At 40.9% G+C, this 8,497-nt stretch overlaps 2 non-coding genes across 2 annotated transcripts; both read right to left on the bottom strand.

Annotated features, from left to right (window-relative positions):
• Window positions 1–2,865: 2,865 nt before the first annotated feature.
• Window positions 2,866–2,937, bottom strand: Trnac-gca (transfer RNA cysteine (anticodon GCA)). Its single transcript has one exon. It is a non-coding gene; the product is annotated as a tRNA-Cys (tRNA).
• Window positions 2,938–8,425: 5,488 nt separating this feature from the next.
• Window positions 8,426–8,497, bottom strand: Trnac-gca (transfer RNA cysteine (anticodon GCA)). Its single transcript has one exon. It is a non-coding gene; the product is annotated as a tRNA-Cys (tRNA).

The raw sequence follows: 8,497 nt of genomic DNA, 5'->3' as shown, positions 1-8,497 counted from the left end.
ATGGCGGACCAGATCGGTTCAGATTTGGATATAGTTGCCATATAGACCGATCTCACGATTTAAGGTTATGGACCCATAAACTCACATATTGTCCGATTTCGAAATTTAGGTCAGTGATTTACGTTAGGCTCTCCGACATCTTTCTGCAATTTGGCCCAGATTGATCACCGATGTCGTTAAAATTTGGGACCGTGAGTTATGTTATGGCCTTAAACATCCTTCTTCAATTTGGCCCAGATCGGTCTAGATTTGAATTTAGCTGCCATACAGACCGATCGCTCGATTTAAGGTTTTGGGCGCATAAAAGACGCATTTATTGTCCAATGTCGTCGAAATTTGGGATAGTGAGTTGTGTCAGGTCCTTCGACATCCCTCTTCATTTTGACCCGGATCGGTTCAGATTTGGCGCATTTATAATCCGATTTCGCTGAAATTTGACACAGTGACCTATGTTAGGCTTTTCGACATACGTCTCGTTTATGGTTCAGATCGGTCTATATTTGAATTTAGCTACCAAAAAGACCAATATTTTGTTCTACAAAATTGAACAATGACTTGTACTTATTTGACCACATAATGTGCGTGCCGAGGAGGCCACCGCAGCGCAGAGGTTAGTATGTCCGCCTATTACGCTGAAGGCCTGGGTTCGAATCCTGGCGAGACTATCAGAAAATATTTTCAGCGGTGGTTTACCCCTCCTAATGCTGGCAACATTTGTGAGGTACTATGCCATGTAAAACTTCTCTCCAAAGAGGTTTCGCACTGCGGCATGCGTTCAGAATCTGCTATAAAAAGGAGGCCCTTATCTTTGAGTTTAAACTCGAATCGGACTGCACTCATTGATATGTGAGAAGTTTGCCCGTGTTCCATAGTGGAATGTTCATGGGCAAAGTTTGCATTTTGCATTTGCAATGTCCGTGCCGAATTTGCGCCAAATCGGTCATTATTTACCCGAGGTGGTGGGTATCCAAATTTCGGCCCGGCCGAACTTAACGCCTTTTTACTTGTTTTTTATATGATCTCGTTAACACCTCGGCTCTAAACATTCACATTTTTCGATTTTTCCCACTGTGCAGCGTCTCGCCTTCGATTTCAAGTGTCGTTAAAGATATCCAATCAGAAACCTCTTCTAGCCCACCCAGGATTCCCATCATCGCCTTGATTATACCGCAATGTTATGACCTACTCTTTTTCTTTCTCCCTTCCTCTTAAGCCACATAGACGCTGTCCCATACCTAGTCTGTGTGTCTTTGGGTCGGACATAGTTTTTATTCTTAGCTTTAACAGCATTTCGACACTTCTGGAGGTACCATGGGTTCTTTTCTATAGGTGTTTGGCCAAGTACGGCCTTTGCGGTATTTTCCATGGAGTGGGAAATGATTCACCATTGCGCCGCTTTATTATCGAGAAGAAGAGGTGCCTTTTTCAAGTAATTGGGTTAGTAGAGTGGAGCTTATAGTTGCCATCTGTTGCAATTGCAGCACTGCGACGTTCGGCTCCATTACAGTGTCAGATCGTACATTTCTCGCTACGCTTAGAAGGGTTTAATAAGTATCCTCCCCATCGCAATCAAGATACTCTCGAGCGTAATGTGTGAAAGATTAAAACTTAAAGTCAATGAGATAATTGGGCCCTATCAATGCGGCTTTATACCTGGTAAATGCACCCAAGATCATATATTCACACTGCCCCAAATTCTGTAAAATCCGAGAAGGACAGCCCTATACGTTCAAAGGCATTTCAAGCCATGTCTGAGTTTGTTATCCCTGGAAAATTAATAAGACTATGAAGGATGACACCTGCTGATACACGTTCCTCAGTAAGAATAGGAAAGAATCTCTCGGAACCATTTAATACCAAACGAGGTTTCAGACAAGGAGACAGGTTATCGTGTGATCTCTTTAATATCCTGCTGGAGATGATTATACGAGATGCAGATGTCAATAGATATGGCACACTTATCACAAGAGAACACATGCTGCTCATCTATGCCGACGACATCGTCACCATAGGTCGGTCACCGGAAGTAGCAACTTCAGCCTTTGAAATAATCAAAAGAGATTCAGTGAAAATGGGTCTGGCAGTAAATGCAGATACGACGAAATGGATGGTTTTAACTCCCAAAACGCCTTGTAACACCAAGCAGATAAAGAAAATGGAGAAAGTTGGGAACCACAACTTTAAGATAGCAACTTTATCTACCTCGGTACCGACGTAACCGAAGCGAGGAATAATACTGGCACACAGATAGTACTTTGGATTGAGTTAGGAGTTTAGAAACAAGGTTACTTCTCGCCAGACGAAGATTACACTATACAAGACACTGATACTACCCGTGTTGTTATATGGTTCTGAGGCATGAGTACTTGTGAAACCAGGCGAGGCAGTTCTTGGAGTGTTTGAGAGAGAAATTTTTCGTAAAATATATGGACCATTTTGTCTTAATGGAGAATATAGACGTCATATGAACCACGAGCTGTATGACGACGATAGCATAGTTAAACGTATCAAAATACAACGGCTGCGTTGGCTAGGTCATGTTGTCAGAATGGATGAAGAAGCTTCAGCAAAGAAGTCTTTTGAAGGCAAACACGGTGGTACATGCAGACCGGTAAGACCAAAAGTCCGTTGGAAAGATGAAGTGGTGGGAGACACATCGAAACTTGGTGTCAGAGATTTTAGAATGAATGCAGAAGATCAAGGCGTTTGGAACGCTATTCTACGTTTGGCTAGTGGAACATATGTTCTGTCATAACCAATTAAAGTTAGTTATTGTAAGATCATGTCCTTTTATGGCTTTGTTAGTTGGCACTCCTTTGGGGGACCATGCTATGCGGAAAATATTTAAAATTTCCGATTACATGAAGGGGACACCCGGGTTTGAACCGGGGACCTCTCGATCTGCAGTCGAATGCTCTACCACTGAGCTATATCCCCCTGTAAGGCGTTATTATTGAATATGAAATATATTTTTCAAGTATATGGGGCTATTTCTTAAAATAGTAATCCATTATGGGCAATATGACTAACTGCAACTTACTCCTCATATGCATGCACATCGATTGTTCTATCTAGACTTTGCTTATCTAAACTCATTATTAAAAATTCATAACACTTTATCTAACAATAAAGCATTCGCATATGAAAAGCTATGAGGGAATGTGCGAGTTTTCTCAAATAGACGTTAATGGTATATTCATGATTGATCGGTGTGAAATCGCAAGTTTTGGTAATATTATTAACCCAAAAGACTTAGAAACTCTTAAAATGATTTGATAGTTTCGTTCTTACATTACCTTAGTTTGTCAAATTTGTATGGAAAAGTTCTTAAATGCTTCAGATAAAAGGTTTATAGACAGTCTATAGACGATGGGGCACACATGTGTAACATGATATTGAGGTATTGGCGATGTCCAATATGTCACGCATCATTATGATGGCAGATCTTAAGCAACTGTTGTACATCTTCTACTTCTGAATGTTTGTCTTTTGAAATATTACAACAATAAGATCATGCGGTTTTGACAACAGACGATGCTGTTAAGTAGTATTTGTCCATTGTTTCCATTGCCGACGATGTAATCTTAACGTGTCGAATGTCAGGGCAATTAAGTGGCTGGTGTTTAACTGTGGTTATTTTGATTTGGAAGAAAAAGAACGAGCCGCAATCCTGCTTACCCACCATAATGGATTCCTCTAAAAATGCACCCTTATTAACTGAGTTTGTATTTCAATTATTTTGAAGCAATGAACTCGGGGATTGTTTGAGGCTTCAATGTTCTCAAGAAGTCATATACGGATATCGGTACATCGTATCCGGATATTGCTACTTAGGGGGGCATATATCACCATATCAACCGATTCGGATAAGACTTGACACTGATGCTGTAAGTTCTAACAAAACACCATGTGCAAAATTTCAGCCAAATCGGACACAAATTACGGCTTGTAAGGGCTGAAGAAGTCAAACCGTGAGATCGGTTTATATGGGGATAATATCTGTTTATATAACGATACGGATCATATTTGGCATGGATGTTGGAAGTAATAACACAAGTCTTTGTTCCAAATTACAAATCGGATGAAAATTTAGGTTTCTAGGGGCTCAAGAAGTTAAATCCGGGGATCGTGCAGTAGTTGGCACAGTTGTTGAAAATCAAAGCGGAACACCACATACAAAATTTCAGCCTAATCGGACAAGAATTTGGACTTGTAAGGGCTCAAGAAGTCAAATCGAGAGATCGGTTTATATGGGAGCTATAACTGGTTATTGACCGATTTGGACCGTACTTGACACAGTTGTTGGAAGTGATAACAGAACACCTCATGCAAAATTTCAGCCAAATCGGACAACAATTGCGGCTTGTAAGGGCTGTTATACCAGGCTATTAACCGTTTCAGACCGTACTTGCACAGCTGTTGGAAGTGATAACAGAACACTGCATGCAAAATGTCAGCCAAATCGGGCAAAAATTGCGGCTTGTAAGGGCTCAAGAACTTAAATCGGGAGATCGGTGTATATGAAAGCCATATCAGGTTATAGCCCGATTTGGACAGTACTTGGCACAGTTGTTGGAAGTCATATAACACCTCATGCTGAATTTCAGCCAAATCGAAGAAGTCAAATCGGGAAATATATCTAAAATTTGAACCGATATGGTCCATTTCCAACGACGTACATATATAGTAAATATCTATGCAAAATTTCAAGCGGCCCGCTTCACGCGTTCGATCGCAATCGTGATTTCGACAGTCGAACGGATGGACGGAGATGGCTAGATCGACTCAAAATGTCGAGACGATCCAGAATATATATTCTTTATAGAGTCGCAGATCCGTATTTCGAGGTGCTAAAAATGGTGTGGGTATAACAAAATTTTAGAAACTCTGTATGGTACTACCAGAAATCAATAAAAACTCATAAGTAATGAAATTTAAGAAAAAACCTCCATTAACTGTGTTTTCGATTTTCCGTGCTCAGCTCGGTCCGCATCAAACTGGATAATCGAGGTTCAACTGTATTTTTCTTTCCACATAGTATATCTTTGAACCACAATTCCTCAAATATATGTTGGGTTGTGTGTGGCAGAATGTGTAGGGATGTGTGTCAGACATGTCGTAAGCGCACAGAGAAGTGTCGACCAGTTGCAAATTAGAATTTCGCGTCAGGCATCTGTATATGGCCGATGGGATCTTTGGTGTCTTCTTTGATTCTCTATATTTCATCACCATTTGCTGAAAAGCTGAATTCCTACTAAAAGCTATGGTGAAAGCTTAGTTACAGCAGCCTCGATTTTGGTTGCAAAAGGTAGTATACCAGAAAGTGACACAAGGCACGCCGTCTGCTACGCTCACGCGTTCAAATTATAGTACTTCTAAAAGAAAAGGATCCGAATGAACAATGCAGAAGGGACGAAAGGGCAGACGATTGGGCATTGAAGGCCAAAGAACTGCGGTTAATAAACTTGGTTAACCCGAAACCTTTCCTGTCTACGCAGTTATGGAGTTAAGGGCGTTCGCGATGAACGCGAATATAAAACTGTGAAACAGTTAAACGGTCGGTAGGACGGTGAAAATCCTATCGAGAGATCCAGATGGTGAGAAGATGAGGCTTTTACTGAAAGAAAGTAAGAAGGAGGTCAGTATAGGACAGATCGAAAAGAGAGTGCAGATATTAATCTGCCCCTATGTCACTATAGACATACACCCAAGCCAGTAATCGGTTTGTTGTGCGCTCTAAAAACTAAAAAGTAACCTCGAAAAAGAAAATCTAAGTTAGAAATTGCGTGCTACTTACAAAATCCTTAATTGTTTTCAATACCACTCCCCTAAGTTGGTTCATGTCTGGTATTGTATCTCCAACCAAGTACCGGTATCTGTTGGACGCGAAAGTCGGGCAATGACAAAGGAAGTGCTCCAACGTCTCATCATTTTCCCCGCATGCCCTACACATCCTATCACTTGCCGCACCGATTTTACATAAGTGAGCTCGTAGTCCTATGTGTCCCGTTATGATACCAATAGCTATACTGACCTTCTTACTTCCTTTCAGTTATAGCCTCGTATTCTCACCATCTGGATCCTCCTATAGGATTTTCGCCATCCTACCGACCGTTTCCACAAAGTTCCATGCGCATTCATCGCCTATTCTCTTAACTCGGAATGCGTCGACCCGAAAGGCTTCGCGAATGCGTCGACCGCGAAAGGCTTCGGGTTAATCAAGTTTATTGACGGCAGTCCTCTGGCCTACACCGGCAAATGGTCTGCCCTTTCATTTCCCCTTACTCCGTTATGGCCCGACACCCAAACGATGCGGATTTTGCCATCCTTAGAAAAGGCGTTAATCTCCTTACACTGCAAGACTGTTCGTGACCTTGCCGTCCTGGTTGTTATTGCCCTTATGGTAATTTTAGTGTCGGTAAAGATGTTCACAATCGACGTGATCGCCCGTATCTCCGCTGCAGGACCACATTATGGTCAAACAGTCTAAAACAGATCTCGGTCCCTGGGTTCTCAATGTAGACCCCCAGGCCAACTCTGCCCTCTAGCTTTGATCCATCCGTGTAACATGATCTTCCAGATGGCAATACTGGGGTTTCGGCAACCCAAGACTGTGCTGTTGGCAGCAGTGGTTTATCTCAGGTATCCGATCGGAAACCTCTTCGTCGTTTATACGTATTGGGTTGCCCAAAAAGTAATTGCGGATTTTTCATATAGTCGGCGTTAACAAATTTTTTCACAGCTTGTGACTCCGTAATTGCATTCTTTCTTCTGTCAGTTATCAGCTGTTACTTTTAGCTTGCTTTAGAAAAAAAAGTTTAAAAAAAGTATATTTGATTAAAGTTCATTCAAAGTTTTATTAAAAATGCATTTACTTTCTTTTAAAAAATCCGCAATTACTTTTTGGGCAACCCAATATATACGCAATGTATATATCTTTGTTCGGTATGTGATCAACGCCCCAGTACTTGAATCTTTTGCTATTTTATCCTCAAACTCGTACTTGATTTCATTGTGACCAAGTAGCCAACCAAGTGTTATTCTGGGGTGATCTCGATTTAGAGCATTTCTCACAAGAAAGGGATAGACATTATAAGGGATTTAAAGGCAGACAGTGATATCGAACAAATTACATATTTGCCTTTTTTTCATTTCATCATTTTACATGTTACATGTAAAGCAATAATCTCAGCTGTGTAAACGGAGGTGTAATTTGCCTAAATTGTCTTGGTTAACACCTTATCCTCTGTCGTAATACTGAACAAGTTGTAATGTTCACTTATAGACCCATCAGTTTCCTGTATCTGTATCTCTCCTTCAATTCCTCAAATAAAACGGAGAGTGTGTTGGTATGTGTGTCATATTTGTCGTGAGCGCACCAAAAAGTCTTGATTCGATCAGGATTTAAAAGCCAGGGGGATAGTTTCGATGTGTATCAGTAGTCGAAGTCGTCGATAGTTGCAAATCGGAATTTCGTGACAGACATCTGTATATAGCCAATGGGATCTTTAGTGATTCTCTAAATTTCTTCACTATTTGCTTAATGGGTGAATTCCTACTACAAGTTAGGGTCTTTGAGAGTCTAGTTACAGCAACCTCTATTTGGGTCTCAAATGACACAAGGCTCACCACAGGGGATCATTTTATCCCCACTCCAATGGGTGACCATCATATGTAACCTATTACAAATGCTGACTAAGGACGGATTTGAACCCATCTGCTTTGCAGACGATGTGATAATACTTCTAAGAGGTAAGGATCCGAATCAGCTATGCAGAAGGGCCGAAAGGGTTTGACATACGATTGGGGTAGACCCCAATTGAGATCCCAATGTTAACCCGGAGAAGACTGAAATATTTCGGTTCAAGTTGGATGAATTTGACGCACCACGTCTCCTCAATAAGACGATTTTTATAGGTGTGATACAGCCATTGCGGCTATGAGACTTAAGGTGGATGGGAAAATGGATGGAGGATAGGAGTAGGTCATACCATCGCGAGGGGTGGCAGCTATTGAAGTCTCCAGTTATTATGATAGGTACAACTTATTTGCTCAATAATTTCAAAAAGATTTTCCATACTTGTAAGAGAGTAAATTCTAATCGAATAATCGAAAGTTTTTGAATCGATCTCTAGAACAATAGCAGAATATTTAACGTGTATTTGCTATATCTGGGTATGGTAACTATTCGCACGGACTGAGGCATGGCTGAAATGAAAGGAATTATGAAGACCTTAAATAGCCAGTTGTTAAGCATATTGACCATTTTTTAGGCTCCAATTGACTTGTTCCAAGTTCTTCAACTTTAAGAAGATATACCTTAACTATATACAGGGTTTTTTATCACTCATATTGTAATGTGATGTGGATTTTTCATTTTAGTATCCTAGTACTAAGAAAATATTTAAAATTTCCGATTACATGAAGGGGACACCCGGGTTTGAACCGGGGACCTCTCGATCTGCAGTCGAATGCTCTACCACTGAGCTATATCCCC

The sequence above is a fragment of the Stomoxys calcitrans genome, chromosome 4 (assembly GCF_963082655.1).
Source record: "Stomoxys calcitrans chromosome 4, idStoCalc2.1, whole genome shotgun sequence".
In the NCBI taxonomy this organism is placed as follows: domain Eukaryota; kingdom Metazoa; phylum Arthropoda; class Insecta; order Diptera; family Muscidae; genus Stomoxys; species Stomoxys calcitrans.
This window is presented reverse-complemented; position numbering and strand designations above follow the sequence as displayed.